General features: G+C 40.9%; 1 non-coding gene and 1 pseudogene across 1 annotated transcript; both read left to right on the top strand.

Annotated features, from left to right (window-relative positions):
• Positions 1 to 739: 739 nt before the first annotated feature.
• Positions 740 to 1219, top strand: LOC110259766 (coiled-coil-helix-coiled-coil-helix domain-containing protein 2 pseudogene; annotated as a pseudogene).
• Positions 1220 to 18358: 17139 nt separating this feature from the next.
• On the top strand, positions 18359 to 18460 carry LOC146405504 (U6 spliceosomal RNA). The gene has a single exon (XR_014839290.1). It is a non-coding gene; the product is annotated as a U6 spliceosomal RNA (small nuclear RNA).
• The last annotated feature ends 374 nt before the right edge of the window (positions 18461 to 18834 follow it).

Here is an 18834-nt window from a genome sequence, read left to right as displayed (position 1 = left end):
ATCCTTAACCCACTGAGCAATGGCAGGGATCTAACCCGCAACCTCATGGTTCCTAGTCGGATTCATTAATCACCGAGCCACGACGGGAACTCCCCACAAGAATGTCTATAGCATGAAAACACAACTCACAGAATAAGAGAAAATATTTGCGAATCATATATTATAAAAGGGTTTAAGGGGTTCAAATATAATAATTGCTTCATCAATTGGAACAAAAGCGCTGCACTAATGCAAGATGTTAAAAACTGTGAGCTGGGGAGAAGGGGTATATGGGAACTCTCTGTAATATCTTCTTAATTTTTCTGTGAGTCTAAAACTACTCTGAAAAAGTCTATCTACTAAAAAAAATACACTACCATTTGATGGAAGATTCATAACTGTGAAAAGAAGCCTGACATCCCACAATGGTACATACATTATGATGTCATTTGCATAAAAACCATGTAAAAATAAAATACATTGACATAGGGATGCATACATATGTAATAAAACTATGCATGAAAGTAAGGAAATTACTTTATGATTCATGATACTGGTTCCAACTGGAGAAAGATGGAATGATTCTTTAGAAATCATTTCGAAAATCCGAGGAAACATCAGCGAAAGGAAGCCTGCGCGCTGATTGGTTGAGCTCTGAGGTCAGCTCCACCTCCCGACTTCCGCTGTCGCTCTCCACAGAAGCCGCCAGGGTCACCTCTGAGTCTCCCTCTTCTAGGTTCGGGGTCACTGCACAGTGACGATGCCTCTTGGAAGCTGAAGCCGCATATCCCGCTTGGCCGCTCCGGCCGGCCAGCCGGGCACCTCCAATGAGAGCTGCACCCAGGCCAGCGCCAGCAGCTCAGACACCAGCGGCATCTCCACCATCTGCTGTTGGTTCCCCTGCTGCTGTACCTCGGCAGCCAGGTCTGATGGCCCAGATGGCAACCACTGCAGCCGGCGTGGCTGTAGGTTCTGCCATCGGCCACACGATAGGTCATGCGATCAGTGGGGGCTTCAGTGGAGGAAGTGATGCTGAGTCCTCAAGGCCTGGCATCACATAGCAGGAGCCTCAGGGAGCCCGGCCAGCACAGCAGCAGCAAATTGGCCCATGCTTCTATGAGGTGAAACAGTTTTTGGAGTGTGCCCAGAAACAGGGTGACCTTAAGCTTTGTGAGGGTTTCAGTGAGGTGCTGAAACAATGCAGACTGGCAAATGGATTATCTTAATCAAGAAGCTCCATTGAAGATGTGAAAAGTCATCCCTCATGACCTGGTTGATTTAGCATAAAAAATGTGAAGATACAGGAGTTCCCATCGTGGCGCAGTGGTTAACGAATCCGACTAGGAACCATGAGGTTGCAGGTTTGGTCCCTGCCCTTGCTCAGTGGGTTAACGATCTGGCGTTGCCGTGAGCTGTGGTGTAGGTTGCAGACGCAGCTCGGATCCCGCGTTGCTGTGGCTCTGGTGTAGGCCAGCGGCTACAGCTCCGATTCGACCCCTAGCCTGGGAACCTCCATATGCCGCGGAAGCGGCCCAAAGAAATAGCAGAAAGAATAAAAAGATAAAAAATGTGAAGATACAAAGTGTGAAATCAAGATTAAGCCTCTCCTCTATCACTAAAAGCTTTCATGCTTCAGAATTGTGGTGGAAGAGGGTAGTCTTACAACATGGAAGTTCATTGAGTATTGAGTTTGGGGCTGGGCAGATGTTTGTGTGGCCTCTTAAACATGTTTTTCTGATGTTATTGTTTGTGAATTAATTAGAACAAAGCGATTTTCTTTCAAAAAAACAAAAAAATCATTTCAAGTAGGATGAGTGGTATCTTCAATGGCTTCTAAGTCTTGGACTGACTCACTACATGGACGTTCCCTTTGTAATGTTTCCGTTGACTGTACCATTGCTTTATGTATTTTCTGCATACATAATAATATTTTTAGTAAGTTTCCATAAGGTATCCAGAATAAAAACAAATCTCAATGCATTTTTAATTACTACAAAAAAGTCACTGAAAGTAAAATTTTAGAACACAACATAGGCCATTAAGACTAACTTCTATAGGAGTTCCTGTTGTGGCTCAGCAGATTACAAATCTGAGTGGCATCCAAGAGGAAGTGGTTTGATCCCCGGCCTCATTCAGTGCATTAAGGATCTGGCATTGACATGAGCTGTGGTATAGGTCACAGACTCAGCTCAGATCTGGTGTTGGTGTGGCTGTGGTGTAGGCTGGCAGCTGCGACTCCTTCAACCCCTAGGCTGGGAACTTCCATATGCCTTGGGTGAGGCCCTAAAAAGACAAAAAAAAAAAAAAAAAAAAAAAAGACTAACTTCTATAAAAACTTATTTTCTCAATATAGATCAGTGGAACAGGATAGAAAATCCAGAAATAAACCCAAGCACCTATAGTCAACTAATCCATGACAAAAGAGGCAAGATCATGCAGTGGAGGAAAGACAGTCTCTTCAGTAAGTGGTGCTGGGAAAACTGTACAGCTACATATAAAAGAATGAAATTAGAACAATCCCTAACATCATACACAAAAATAAACTCAAAATGGATTAAAAACCTAAACGTTAAGTCCAGATACTATAAAACCCCTGGAGGAAGATATAGACAGAACACTCTTCGTCGTAAATTGCAGCAATATTGTTTGATCCACCTCCTAGAATAATGAAAATGAAAACAAAAATAAACAAATGGGACCTAATTAAACTTAAAAGTGTTTTGCACAGCAAAGGAACTTTTTTTTTTTTAATGAAAAGACCACCTACAGAATAGGAGAAAATCTTTGCAAATGAAGAGACTGACAAGGGATTGATCTCCAAAATATACAAACATCTCATGGAGCTTTATATCAAAAAGCCCCACTGAAAAACCCAATCAAAAAATGGGTAGAAGATTTAAATAGACATTTCTCCAAAGAAGAGAGACAGATCGCCAAAAACACATGAAAAGATGTTCAGCATCACTAATTATTAGAGAAATGCAAGTCAAAATTACAATGAGGTATCACCTCATCACAGTCAGAATGGCCATCATCATAAAGTCTACAAACTATAAGTGCTGGAGAGGGTGTGGAGAAAAGGGAACTCTCCTACACTATTGGTGGTAATGTAAACTGGTGCAACCACTATGGAGGACACTATGGAAGTTTCCTCAAAAACTAAATATAGAACTACTGTATGATCCAGAAATCCCATTTCTGAGCATCTATCCAAAGAAAACCATAATTCAAAAAAATATATGCACCCCAATGTTCATTGCAGTATTATTTACAATAGCCAAGACATGGAAGCAACCTAAATGTCCATCAACAGAGGATTGTACAAAGAAGATGTTGTACATATATACAACAGAATATTACTCAGCCATAAGAAATAATGAAATAATGCCATTTGCAGGAACATGGATGGACCTAGAGATTATCATACTGAGTGAAATAAGTCAGACAAAGACAAATATCATATGATAGCACTTATATGTGGAATCTAATTTAAAATGATACAAAAGAATTTATTTATAAAACAGAAACAAATGCACAGATTTCAGAACTAATCTTTTGGTTACCATAAGTGAAATCATTGGGTGGAGGGAAGAATTGGGAGGGTGGGAATTACATATACACACTACTGTATAAAATAGATGATTAACTAGAACCTACTGAATAGCACAGGAAGGTCTATTCAATAGTTTGTAATAATCTCTATGGTAAAAAATAATGGATATATTTATATGTATAAAACTGATTCAATTTGCTGTACACCTGAAACTAATATAACATTGTAAGTCAACTATACTCCAATAAAATTAAATTTAAAAAAATATTCTTGAAGTCCTAAAATATTCTAATGAGGAATACTAAATATAATGGGGAAAGTGTACATTGAATGACATCAAAGTATAATGAAATAAATGTTAAGATGATGTGCTTAGAAAGGAAGCTGAATGTCACTATAATCACTCCCAAGAAGATTTGGTGTTTTATTAAATTCTGTTAAATTCACGACCAAGTTTTTATTTTGTTTTTGAACTTAATTTAAAAAAAAAAAAACTCCTCCTAAAAAACTGAAATAGAAAAAAAACAAATGTCTAAGAATATCCAAGATTTTGTACATAAAACTGTTAGGCAGTGTCATAGACTGAATGTTTGCATCTGCCAAAATTCATATGTTGAAATCCTGATCCCCAATGTGACAGCATTAGGAGTTGGGGCTTTTGGGAAGTAGTTAGGTCATAAGGGTAGAAGCCCTCGTGATGGGTTTAGTACCATCATAAGAAGAGGCTAAGAAAGTTTGTTTCCTCTCTCTGCTCCCTGCAATGTGAGGATACAATGAGAATGCAGCTATCTGCAAGCCAGTGCTTACCAGACACCATATCTTCCAACACCTTGAACTTAGACTTCCCAGTCTCCAGAAAGGTGAGAAATAAATGTTTGTTGTTTAAGCTCCCCAACCTATGGTAATTTGTTATAGCAGTCCAAACTGGCTGAGATACAGAGGGACTTCCCCTAGCATAAATTAGAGCTTTTAAATCTATAGTAACCAGTACAGTATGGTGTAAACAGAGATACAGACCAAGAGAAAACAGGAATTTCTGGAAAAGGGCATCTATTTAAGGTAAGTGAACCTGTTATAGGTTGTAACAGAGCAGGTAGTGACAGAAATAATGAACATTTTAACACATGTAACAGTGATAAGTAGTGATCTATGGTAGAAAAATGAATTTTCTGCCTATTGGAGTTCCTTCTGTGGCACAACAGGATTGGCAGCATCTCTGGAGCACTGGGATGCAAGTTCAATCCCAGCCCAGGACAGTGAGTTAAGGATCCAGCCTTGCCACAGCTACAGAGTATGTCGCAACTGTGGCTTATATTTGTTCTCTGACCCAGGGAGGTGGCAAAAAAAATCTTTTTTCTACCTATCATTTCCATATACAATAATCAATTATTGTAGACTTACCTGTGAAAGGCAAAAGTAGAATACTTTCAGAAGTAATAGGCAATCATGGTTTATCATGGTAGGGAGAGTTTTCTTATCTATGAAAAACAAAGTGGACCCAAAAGAAGATACTGACAAATTCAACTCCATTAAGAAGAGCCCTTTGGGAGTTCCCATTGTGGCTCAGCAGAAATGAATCCAATTAGGAACCATGAGGTTGTGGGTTCTATCCCTGGTCTCTCCCAGTGGGTTAAGGATCCAGTGTTGCCGTGAGCTGTGGTGTAGGGTCGCAAATGCGGCTTGGATCCTTCATTGCTGTGGCTGTGGAGTCGGCCGGCAGCTGTAGTTCCAATGTGACCTCTAGCCTGGGAACCTCCATATGTCGTGCAGCCCTAAAGGAAAAAAAAAAAAAGAAGAGCCCATCAAAATGTAGAATTGACTGCAAAAATAAACAACAATCTGGAAGAAAATATTAGCAATACCTAACAAACGATAAAGGATTAGTGTTCAGAGTGTGCAAAAAAAGAAAAAGCAAGAAAGCAATAGATATACAAATGAATTAAATGTGAGAAACTATGACAACTTCACAGAAGATGAAAAAATACATAGGAAAAAATGCTCATGGTAATTAATAAAAAGCAATATGTAATCATGTGGAGATTCTGTTTAACCCTAGATAGGCAAAAATAAATAAGGTAGATAATTCCAAGTGTTGGCAAAACACAAGGAATAAATAAGTGCACATTCATGAATGGTCAAATGACATTTGACTGTTTGACCAATTTGACCATAATTGACACACTCATCAGCATTTCCTAGTAAATTTTATATTAGCCATAATCTACAACCCAGCACTTTTTTCCAAATATGTAAAAAATTTAATCATGTATTAGCATTTGAAGACAAAAACAAGAATGACATTTTCAACAAGATCAAAAAACAAACTTGAAATAATCCTGACATAAAAGTGACATAATGGGTGAAAGTTGGGTGACCCACAACCTCACACAGCAGCATGTATGAAACAAACTTAGGCAAAGAAGCTACAATTAAAGCCTCTTCAGCATAATATGAATGACATGTTATTATCACAACATCGTAAATCAACTATACTTCAATAAAACTTCTAAAAATGAAAAAATATGAACGACATATTAATGGTAATATTACTTTATTGAAAAGTCAAGAGGCGGGAGTTCCCGTCATGGCGCAGTGGTTAACGAATCCGACTAGGAACCATGCGGTTGCGGGTTCGGTCCCTGCCCTTGCTCAGTGGGTTAACGATCCGGCGTTGCCGTGAGCTGTGGTGTAGGTTGCAGACGCGGCTCGGATCCCGCGTTGCTGTGGCTCTGGTGTAGGCCGGTGGCTACAGCTCGGATTAGACCCCTAGCCTGGGAACCTCCATATGCCGCGGGAGCGGCCCAAGAAATAGCAACAACAACAATAACAAAAAGACAAAAAGACCAAAAAAAAAAAAAAGTCAAGAGGCAAAACTCCACTTGATGATAAATAGATGAAGGTCATTATTTAACATTGAAAGAGTCAATTCACCAAGAATATATAACAATTTTAAACATCAGACCACCTAAATACATAAAGCAAATACTGACAGATCTGAAGGGAGAAATTAACAGCAATATAATAATAGTAAGAGACTTTGATGCCCCATTTTCATTGAATGGATGGACCATCCAAACAGAATACCAATTTAAAAAAGAGCTGACTTCAACAACACTAGGAATCAAATGAAGCTAACAGACACTTATAAACACAAAACTTTCTTCCCAACTGCAAAAGAATACACATTCTTCTCAAGTACACACAGGACATTCTCCAGGATAGATGACAAGTTACATCACAAAATAGGATTTAATCAATTGAAGATCAAAATAATTCCAGGAGTTCCCGTCGTGGCGCAGTGGTTAACGAATCCGACTAGGAACCATGGGGTTTCGGGTTCGGTCCCTGCCCCTGCTCAGTGGGTTTACGATCTGGCATCTGGCGTTGCCGTGAGCTGTGGTGTAGGTTGCAGACGCGGCTCGGATCCCGCGTTGCTGTGCCTCTGGCGTAGGCCGGTGGCTACAGCTCTGATGAGACCCCTAGCCTGGGAACCTCCATGTGCCGCGGGAGCGGCCCAAGAAATAGCAACAACAACAACAGCAACAACAAAAGACAAAAAGACAAAAGACAAAAAAAAAATAATTCCAAGTATCTTGTCATACATACGAGAATGATATGAAACTATAAATCAATAACAACAAAAAAAGGGAAAATTCATAAATACATGGAAACTAAACAACACACTGTGTGTGTGTGTGTGTGTCCATTGTATTTTTTTAAAAAAACACACTCTTGAACAACTATTGGGTCAAAGAATTTTCTCTTTTGATTTTTCAAGAGGGAATTTTTAAAATATCTCAAGACAAATGAAAATGAAAATACAATATACCAAAACTCATGGGATGCAGCAGAAGCAGTACCTTAGGAAGTTTACAGTAATAAACACTTACCTTAAGAAAGAAAGGAGTTCCCCTAGTTCCCATCATGGTACAGCAGAAACAAATCCAACTAGGAATCATGAGGTTGCAGGTTCGATCCCTGGCCTTGCTCAGTGGGTTAAGGATCCAGTGTTTCTGTGAGCTGTGGTGTAGTTTGCAGATGCAGCTCGGATCTGACATTGCCAGCAGCTGCAGCTCCAATTCGACCCCTACCCTGGGAACTTCCCTATGCTGTGGGTGCGGCCCTAAAAAAGACAAGAGAGAGAGAGAGAGAGAGAGAGAGAGAGAGAGAGAGAGAGAGAGAAAGAGAGAGAGACTAAGAAAGGAGGAAAGAAAAAGAGAGAGAGGAAGGAAGGAAGAACAGAGGAAGAGAGGGAGGGAGGAAGGGAAGGAAGGGAGGGAGGAAGGAACTCCCACTGTGGCTCAGTGAATTAAGAACAGCATAGCGTCCGTGAGGATGAGGGTTCAATCTGTAGCCTTGCTCAGTGGGTTAATGATCCAGCATTGCCACAAGCTGCGGTCACAGATGAGGTTAGATTCCACATTGCTATGGCATAGGCCAGCAGCTATGGCTCCAAAGTGACCCCTAGCCAGGGAACTTCCATATGCCACAGGTGCGGCCCTAAAAAGAAAAAAGAAAAGAAAAGGAAGGAGGAAAATCTCAAATAAACAATCTAACTTTACATCATATGGAACCACAAAAGACCCAGGATAGCCAAGAAATCTTAAGCAAGAGCAACATTGGAGGAATTATACTGCCTGATTTCAAAATATGCCACAAAGCTATAATCATCAAAATAGTTTCATAATAATGAAAATATGTTTTACTAGCATAAAAACAGCCGTGCATGGAGTTCCCATTGTGGCTTAGTGGGTTAAGAACCCAACATAGCATCCATGAGAATGCAGATTCAATCCCTAGCCTTGGTCAGGGGGTTAAGGATCCAGCATTGCTGCAAGCTGTCATGTAAGTCATAAATGCGGTGCAGATCTGGCATTGCTGTGGCTGTGGCATAAGCCAGCAGCTACAGCTCTGATTCAACCCCTAGCCCAGGAACTTCCATATGCCACAGGTCTGGCCATAAAAAGAAAAAAAAAAGCCATGTAGACAAATGGAACTGAACACAGAGTCCAGAACTAAATCCACATATTTACAGTCAAAAAGGATGCCAAGAACACACAATGCAGAAAGATATGATAAATAAATAAATCGCAATCAATGGTAATGAGAAAATTGGATACCCACATGCAGAAGAATGAAATTGGACCTTTATCTCATACCATACAGAAAACTCAACTTAAAATGGATTAAAGACTTAAACACATGACACTGTAAAACTACCAGAAGAAAACATAGGGGGAAATCTTGACATTGGTCTGGGAAATCACTTTTTTGGATATGACCACAATATCACAGGCAATAAAAGAAAAATAGACCAGTGGGATTGCATCAAATTAAAAAATCTTCTGCACAAAAAAATAAAACAATCAAAAGAGTAAAGAGAAAAACTACCTAATCAGAGAAAATATTTGCAAATCATACATGTAATGAGGAGTAAATAGCCCAAATAGATAAGGAACTAAAACTACTCAATAGCAAAAAACAACACTAAGAACAAATAACCCAATTTAAAAATTGGCAAAGTATCTGAATAGATATTTCTCCAAAAAAAAGACATGTAGATGGCCAACAAGTATATGAAAAGATGCTCGACATCACTAATCAGAGAAATGCAAATAGAAACCATAATGAGACTGGCTATTCTCAAAAAGACAAAAGAGGAGTTCCCTTGTGGTACAGCAGGTTGAGGATCTGGCACTGTCACTGCTGTGGCTCAGGTTTGATCCCTGGCCCTAGAACATTTGCATGTATGGGTGTGACCAAATAAATAAATAAATAAAATTAGTGACCTTATTTTTTTAAAAGATCCCTTAAGTCTACACAAGGGAGTTTGAGCTCAGAGACAGACATCACCACCAGGCCAGGCTCATGATGGGATCTTTGGTCCCTTATGTTGGCCAGTTCTGTCTCTCAGGGATGCCTTCCCTTTCTACTGGGGCCTCCCTCTTCCCTTTGGGCAGCATCAAGAGCTCATGTTCCAAATTTGGCATCCTGGCTCTTGAACTGTAGGGAGCAGAGCAGATCTTACTCACTAATTATTGCACAAGTCAGTTCTGACCTGTTTAGAAGACATCTAGAAGGCTGGTGCCAGATACTTGTCTCTCTTGAGCCTAAAAGAAGCAGCCACTGCTCCTAAAGCTGCACAGATGACCAAAAGGCTCACAAACATCTGAGGTATAAACAAGAGATTATGGGGTGAAGACATAAAATAGACTGCCTAAATTCTGGAGGAGAAACCTGAGTTAGAATCTTTGAAATAATGGGACATTTCAACAACTCCGTGTCTTTTTTTTTTTTTTTGATTCCACATATAAGTGATATCATATGATGTTTGTCTTTTTCTGACTGGCTTATTTCACTTACTATGATAATCTCCAGGTCCATCTATATTACCGGAAATGGCATTATTTTGTCCTTTTTTAGGGCTGAATATTCCATTGTATATATGTACCACATCTTCTTAATCCATTCATCTATTGATTACATTTAGGTTGTCTTGGCTGTCATAAATTGTGCTTCAAAGGAATTCCCATTGTGGCTCAGTGGTAACAAACCTGACTAGTATCCATGAAGATTTGGGTTCCATCCCTGGCCTCACTTAGTGAGTTAAGGATCTGGCATTGCTGTGAGCCGTGACATAGGCTGCAGACATGGCTCAGATCTGGCATTGCTGAGGCTGTGGCTGTGGCCAGCAGCTGCAGCTCCAATTTGACCCCTAGTCTGGGAACTTCCATATGTCGTGCATGTGGTCCTAAAAAGACAAAAAAAAAAAAATTACAGCAAAGAAAATCAAACACCTAATTATAAATCTAACAAAACATATATAGGATATGTATATGTATAATTACAAAATGCTGACAAAATCAAAGATCCAAATAAATGAAGAGACATACCATGTTCATGGATTGGAAGAGTCAACACAGTAAAATGGCAATTCTCCCTCAATTTAATAAATAAGTTTAAAACAATTTCTATCAAAATTTCAATAAGATTTTTCATAGACAGAGACAAACTTGTTCTAAAATTTATATGGAATGGCTCAAGTCATAGAATAGCTGAAAACAATTTTGGGAAAAGAGGATACAATGGAAGGGATCACTCTGCCTAATGTTAAGCCTTACGGTACAGCTACAGAAATCAAGATACAATGGTACTGGTAAAAGGATAGTTAACCACAACAATGGAATAGAACAGGGAACCCAGAAATGGCCCACAAACATATGCCCACCTGATTTTTTTTTAAGGCAGAAAATAAATCAATGGAAAAAGGATAGACTTTTCAACAAAAAATGCTGGAGCAACTGGACATGTATGGGAGGGAGAGGGAAGACCCACTCCCTAAATCTTGCACTTTGTACAAAAATTAATTTAGATTATGGACAAAATTTGATCCCTAAATTTGGAGTTTCCATATGCCATGGGTGCAGCCCTAAAAAGGAAAAAGAAAAAGAAAATGGGCAAAATATATAAACAGACACCTCATGGAAGAGGATAATAAATTTGATAAGTAAGCATATGAAAAAAGTCAACATTATAAGCCATTAGGAAAATGCAAGTTCAAGCCACAATGAGACATCACTATGCCTCTATCAAAAGGGCTAACATAATAAATAGCAATAAAGCCAAATGCTGGCAGGGATGCATAGAAACCCGATCACTTGTACTTCAGTGATGGGAATGCAAAGTGGTACAGCCCCTCTGGAAAAAGAGTATGATAATTTCTTACAAAACTAAATATGTGCTACCCATACAACCCAACAATTAAAATCTTAGGCATTTAACTTTGAGAAATGAAAAACTTAAATTCACATAAAAATCTGTACACAAATATTCATAACATTTTATCTGTAATAGCCAAAAACTGGAAACAACTCCAATATTCTTCAGTGGGTGAGTGGTTAAACAAACTGGTAAGAATCTCAAAATAATAGTCAAAATAAAAGAAACTAACTATTGATCCATGCAATAACTTGGACAGATCTCGAGAGATTTATTTTGGGTGAAAAAAAAGGCAGTGTCAAAGATTGCATACTGTATGATTCCAGTTACATAATATTTTCTCTTTTAATTGCTTTTTGAGATAGAATTCACATACCATACAATTAATTCACCCATTTAGAGCATAATTCAATGGTTTTTAATATATTCACAGAATTGTGCATCCATTACTACAATCAATTTTAGCACATTTTCATTACTCCTACCAAAAAAAATCTGTGTCTTTTGCTGTCAGCTCTTTTACCACCAGCCCCTGCCCTCAACCCAGCATCCCTAGGCACCACTAATATAATTTCTTTCTCAATAAATTTGCCTATTTTAGATACTCCTTATAAATGGAATCTTACAACATGTGGTCCTTTGTGACTGGCCTCTTTCACTTAGCATGTTTTCAAGGTTCACCTCTGTTGTAGCATGTACCTGTACTTCATTTATTTTTATTGCTGAATAATATCTCATCGAATGGATATACTTTATGACAATCTTGAAATGTCAAAGCTGTAGACATGGAGAATAGACAAGTGGTTTCCAGGTGTAGGAGGAGGGAGGTGACTGGCTATAAAAGAATGGCACAAGGGATGCTTGTGATGGAACTGCCGTGTATCCTGGCTGTGGTAGTAGTCACAGAAATCTAGCCATTTGACAAAACTGCAAAGAACCAAACACACACACACGTGCACATACCTCTGCATGTAAATCTGGAGAAATATGAGTAATGTCAGTAATTGTATGAGTTTCCTAGTTGGGATATTGCACTGGAATTGTGCAAGATAATATTACCATTGGGAGGAAATGAATCTCTATGTATGATTTTCTACAACTGTGTGTGAATCTACAACAGTATCAAAATAAAAGATCTTTTTAAAGTGAGTCACCCAAGTCTGGCCCATGCTCAAGACAAGGGGAGTTAAGCTCCAACATCTGAAAAGAGGATGTTACGAACAGAAATTTTGCATCCTCCAGAAATTCATATGTTGAAGACCTAACTGCCAATGTGATGATATTTAGAGATGATCCTGTTGGGAGATAATTAAGTTTAGATGAGGTCATGGGCATGGGGTGCTCAATATGGAGTAGTGCCCTTATAAGAAGAGATACTGAGAGTTCCCACTGTGATGTTGTGGGTTAAGGACTAGCATTGCCACAGTTGTGATGTAGGTCATAGCTGTGGCTTGGATTCGATCCCTGGCCCAGGAACTTCCACATGCCATGAGTGCAGCCATAAAATTTTTTTAAAAAGGAAGAAGAGATACTGGAAATTCCAGAGCCCCTACCAGGTCTGTCTCTGCCATAAGAAGATATAGCAAGAAACTGACCATCTGCAAGCCAGGAAGAAAGCTCTCACCAGGAATTGAGTGGGCTGGCACCTTGATCTTAGACTTCCCAGCCTCCAGAACTGTGAGAAATAAATGTCTATTGTTCAAGCCACCTTCCCCAGAGTATTCTGCTGTAGCAGCCTGAGCTAAGCCATAAAAAAAGCAAATCCCTCATATCAGAGATGTATCATGGAAGGTAGAGAGATTTGGGGGTAAACCTCAGACTTGGAGTCAGAAAGAATTGAGTTCACACACATTCTGGTGACCTTGGACACGCCCCTTGAGTTCTCTGAACCTCAGAATGCCCTTCCACAAAATAGAGACGATAAGGCTATTGTGAAGCCACCTTTAAGCTGCAGGACCCACAGCCTGGGAGCATATCAATATGGGTAATTGCTGTTATTATTATTGTTATCACTGCTTGTGTATTGTTTCTGCTAGTGATTTGTAGGACAGGTAGGGCAGGGTTTTCCATGACTTCCATGAGTTTCAGGTGACAGGCTGAAAGGCTTGGACTTGCTCTCACAGTACTGGAGAGTCACAGGAGGTGTGTGAGCGGGGGAGTGCCAAGGAGAAATTCTTTTGGGACTCAGGTGGATGACTAGGAATTGAAGACTGGGACAGGCACCTATCGCCCAGGTGATGAGTGTCTGGCCCTAGATGGTGGCCAGGAGAATGACAGGAGTGAGAGAAAGAGAGGCATTCAGGACCAGTACTAGGTATGGGGATCAAATGGTGACCCCTTGACTCAGGTTGAGAGGATCAGTTAAGGGAGGTGGGGGTTACGGCAGGAGTTCAGTTTTGACCTTGCTCTGTATATACTCTTTCCTCTGCCTAGGATGTCTTTTCTTACTGTGCCTTCCTGAAAAATTCGTACCCGACCTTGGAGTTGCTGCCAGAAGACCCCTCCTCTGAGAATCTCTCTGGTTTGCAATTTTCTAAGAAGCCAGGTGCTCATCAGTTATCCTGAAAACATCTAAATCCCCGCGTGGCTCATTCGTCCTGCCCTGGGAGTTTCTCTAGGGCAGACATTGGCTGAATCCGTTGCTGGACCCTCTGTGCCTGTGCGCACCAAAAAGATATCGCGGTCTGCAGGACGTTGCTGCAGTTCGGGATGTGGCCATGAGGGGGCAGCAGTTGACAGGTCAAGCGTCTGAGAAAGGCGCCCAGGTGTCTGAGAAAGGCGCCCAGGTATTTTGGTCCCTGCTGGGGGTCCCCAGAGTTTCCGAGGTCCAGACTTCAGATTTTTTAATGAGTTTGGAGAACTACCAAGATCTGATTTTTCCCGCCTGCCCCACCCATCAGATAGCTGTGTCCCGCAGCCCAACATTTGGTGGAAATTAGGCAAAACCTGTTACCACCTCTGCTCAGAATTCTCCCTGGTATCCAGAGGGATAAAAGCCCTCTTTTCCCACAGCCCCCCTCCCCACCCCGCTCCACCCATTCCAGCTAGAGTGGCCGTTTGGTTCCTCAAATCAAAGGAACTCATGACAATATCTGGGTTCAGGGCAGCTTTGGTGCCTAGAAAAAATCCATCTTTAGGATTACTTTGTAAGTATATAGTTAATTTATACCTTTAGAAACACGCTTTGCCCTTAAGCTTTCGTTTCCAATTGTAGCTATTATGTTACTGATACACATGGCAACGTGTACCATCCCTTTCACAGAAGTCAGTGGATACATATTTGGGTCCATTTAGAAATGTAGTGGATTGAGGAGTTCCCATTATGGCTCATCAGCAACGAACCTGACTAGTATCCATGAGGATGCAGTTTCGATCCCTGGCTTCTCTCAGTGGGTTAACAATCCAGCGTTGCTGTGAGCTGTGGTGTAGGTCACAGACACGGCTTGGATCCTATGTTGCTGTGGCTGTGGTGCAGGACAGCAACTGCAGCTCTGATTCAACCCCTAGCCTGGGAACTTCCATATGCCCAAAGGTGAGGCCATAAATAAATTAAATAATAAATGAATAAATAAATAAATGCAAGAAAAGAATTATAGTGAGTTGAAATCTCTTTAATGTAGATGGCATTTATAAAAGTAGTATATTTGATTCTTTAATCTTAACTGCCTCCACCTAACAAAGGCTTCTGAAGTCCTTAGCAGTTACTACAAATCTAGAAATTAAACATATAAATAGGTGTTTGAAATATGTTTTATTAAACATTTTGATACTGCTGCTAAACTCAGCCAAATTACCATACCACATTTCAACTTAAAGCTACCAGCCTGAAATCAATTAATCATCTCTGGAAGGAGACACAAAAATCTGATAAATTTCGTTCCATCCAAAGCAGAGAAGGTAGTCAGAGGACCAGACTGGGAGGCAGGCTTCTCACTATAGATTATTTGGGGGTTTTTTAATTGAAATTACAAGGGGGAGAGGGCTTCAACTTTATCCCTACTGTTTCTTTCTTTCATAAAAAGGAAAACGTATATCTGAAACAATCACAACCAAATAGTAACATTTGCTTCTTCATGTGATGGTTCCGGGTGTTTTAGGATTATCTTCTGTGCTTTTCTGTTTTTGTTTTTGTTTTTAAATTTCGGCAAAATACATATAATATAAAATCTACCATCGTCACCATTTTTAAGTGTCCAGTTCAGTGGCATTCAGTACATTCACATTGTTGTGCAAATATCACCACCAATCCATCTCCAGAACTCTTTTTTCTTTTTTTTTTTTTTTTCTTTTTGGCTGCTCCTGAGGTTTGCAGAAATTCTCGGGTCCAGTCCCCCTCTCACAACCCCTGTATCCACCACCCTACTTTCTGTGAATTTGACTGCTCTAGAGACCCTGTAATAGTGGAATCATACAGACCTTTGGTGACTGGCTTATTTCATTGGGCATACCATCCTCATTTTCATCCATGTTGTAGCAGCTGTCAGAATCGTGTCTCTGTTTTTTAAAGTTAAATTAAGATATGAGGAGTTCCTGTCGTGGTGCAGTGGTTGAGGAATCCGACTAGGAACCATGAGGTTGCAGGTTCGATCCCTGGCCTTGCTCAGTGGGTTGATGATCTGGCGTTGCCATGAGCTGTGGTGTAGATTGCAGATGCGGCTTGGATCCCGAGTTGCTGTGGCTCCGGCGTAGGCTGGTGGCTACAGCTCCGATTCAACCCCTAGCCTGGGAACCTCCATGTGCCTCGGGAGCAGCCCTAGAAAAGGCAAAAAGACCAAAAAAAAAAAAAGATATGAAAGCACGTGCACATAATTAAAATAAATGAGATCTTTTGCAGGGTTTGGGGTCTTAGCTTTCTCTCTCTGGGCATCTCCATGATTCTCAATATGCTCCTCGCCCTCTAATCACCCTCACCTGCTGATTTTCACAGCGGTGACTCAGGATTTAGCTCCCAGCCTCCCTCTCCTTGAACCTACCTCCCACATCAGTGTAGATCCTCTGTTGGCTTAGGTTCCTCTGTTGGCCATCTGTGTTTTTTTCAGCCACATACTTACCCATATATGTATTTATGTATTTATTTATCTGCTCCTGTTCCCAGGCTAGGGGTCGAATTGGAGCTGCAGCTGCCTGCCTACATCCCAGCCCTGGCAACACCGGTCCGAGCCACATCTGTGACCTACATGTGGCAACATCAGATCCTTAACCCATTGGGCAAGGCCAGGGATCAAACCTGAATCCTCGTAGGCACCACAACAGGTTCTTAACCTGCTGAGCCACAACAGGAACTCCTGTTTATTTCTTTATTTATCTATTTATTTATGTATGTTAATGGCCACACCTATGGCATATGGAAGTTCCCAGCCATAGCTGCAGCAATGCAGAATCCTTTAACCCACTGTGCTGGGCCAGGGATCGAACCTCCCCCTCCATGGGGACCCGAGCCACTGCTGTTGGATTCTTAACCCACTGTGCCACAGCAGGAATGCCACTTACCCCTTCATTTCCTCTTTTACCAACTGTAATTCCTTTCACTCTTCCAACTAGATGACATTAAAACTAAGTGTTTTCCAATGGAATACTACTCAGCCATAAAAAAGAACAAAATAATGCCATTTGCAGCAACATGGATGGAACTAGAGACTCTCATCCTGAGTGAAGTAAGTCAGAAAGAGAAAGACAAATACCATATGATATCACTTACATCTGGAATCTAATATATGGCACAAATGAACCTTCCACAGAAAAGAAAATCATGGACTTGGAGAACAGACTTGTGTTTGCCAAGGGGGAGGGGAAGGGAGTGGGGTGGATTGGGACCTTGGGGTCAATAGATGCAAACTATTGCCTTTGGAATGGATTAGCAATGAGACCCTGCTGTGTAGCACTGGGATCTACGTCTAGTCACTTACAATGGAGCATGATAATGTGAGAAAATAGAATGTATACATGTATGTGTAACTGGGTCACCATACAGTAGAAAAAGAAATTGTATTGGGGAAATAACAATTTAAAAAAAAAAACATGCGGAGTTCCTGTCATGGCACAGTGGTTAATGAATCTGACTAGGAACCGTGAGGTTTCGGATTCAATCCCTGGCCTCATTCAGTGGGTTAAGGATCCAGCGTTGCCGTGAGCTGTGGTGTAGGCTGCAGACGCGGCTCGGATCCCGTGTTGCTGTGGCTGTGGCATAGGCCGGCGGCTACAGCTCCGATTGGACCCCTAGCCTGGGAACCTCCATATGCCTCAGGAAGCGGCCCTAGAAAAGGCAAAAAGACAAAAAATTAAATTAAATTTTAAAAAAATATGCACTTTGGAGTTCCTGTCGTGGCTCGGTGGTTAGTGAATCCGACTAGGAACCATGAGGTTGTGGGTTCCATCCCTGGGCTTGCTCAGTGGGTTAAGGATCCGGCGTCGCCCTGAGCTGTGGTGTAGGTCACAGATGCGTCTTGGATCCCATGTTGCTGCGGCTGTGGCATAGGCAAGCAACTACAGCTCAGATTAGACCCCTAGCCTGGGAACCTCCATGTCATATGCCTCGGGTACAGCCCTAAAAAGACCAAAAAAAAAAAAAATGCACTTAAAGAAATGTATCTTGAAATTTAAAAATAAATAAATAAATACACACACACACACACACACACACACACACACACACACACAAAGTATTTTCAAGACACTGCTTCAGTGCCAAGCACACCTCAGTATTTCTGCATGGATTAACTTGTTCAATACCCACCCTTATGGTGGTTAAACCAGGTCTCAGACAACTACCCTTACTCTTCTCATTTTGGAGCTGAGAAGCTGAGGCCCAGGAAGGTCAAGACACTGGCTCCAGGTCACAGAGCTTTGCAAATGGCAGACCCTGAGCCACCTCCATTTACTTTTATGTTTTGTTTTGAATCTCACAGGGGATGAGTAAGTTATTTCTTTAATGGCTCTAGCTGAGGTTTATCAGAACTCGCCCAAAGTACACTGAAGATTTGTACACATCATTGTATGTAAATTTCACATCAAATAAAAGAACTGTAAACACACTGAACTCTAGTTAATGGTATGAGCACTGAAGCCTTGGCAGGGAAGTGTCCAAGTCTTCAACATATATTAACGTGGGTGCTGGCTTCGCAGCACATATACTAAAATGGAATGATTCAGAGGTTAGCAAGGTCCCTGCACAAGGATGACACACAAATTCATGAAGTGTTCTGGTTTTTTGTTCGAGTTTTTGTTTTTCTTTTTGTCTTTTTAGGGCCGTACCCACAGCACATGAAAGTTCGCAGGCTCGGGGTTGAATTAGAGCTACAGCACAGCCACAGCAATGCCAGATCCAAGCCGCATTTGTGACCTACACCATAGGTCATGGCAACGCTGGAACCTTAACCCACTGAGCGAGGCCAGGAATCGAACCCACGTCCTTCTGGATACTAGTTTGGTTCATTACCACTGAGCCACAACAGGAACTCTGAATTGCATATTTTTAAATCTCCAGACCCAGATGATTTTCACCGAAGAGTTCTAGCCAATGTTTAAAGAAGAATTAACATCAATTCTAGATGATCTCTTCTGGAAAATAGAAAAGGAAAACATCT

The sequence above is a fragment of the Sus scrofa genome, chromosome 2, assembly GCF_054392235.1.
Source record: "Sus scrofa isolate SSC_HxYL_T2T_F1_AM1 chromosome 2, Sscrofa_HxYL_maternal_Yorkshire_Landrace_v2.0, whole genome shotgun sequence".
Taxonomy (NCBI): Eukaryota; Metazoa; Chordata; class Mammalia; order Artiodactyla; family Suidae; genus Sus; species Sus scrofa.
Note: the sequence above shows the minus strand (reverse complement) of the source record. Positions and strands in the feature narration are given on the sequence as shown.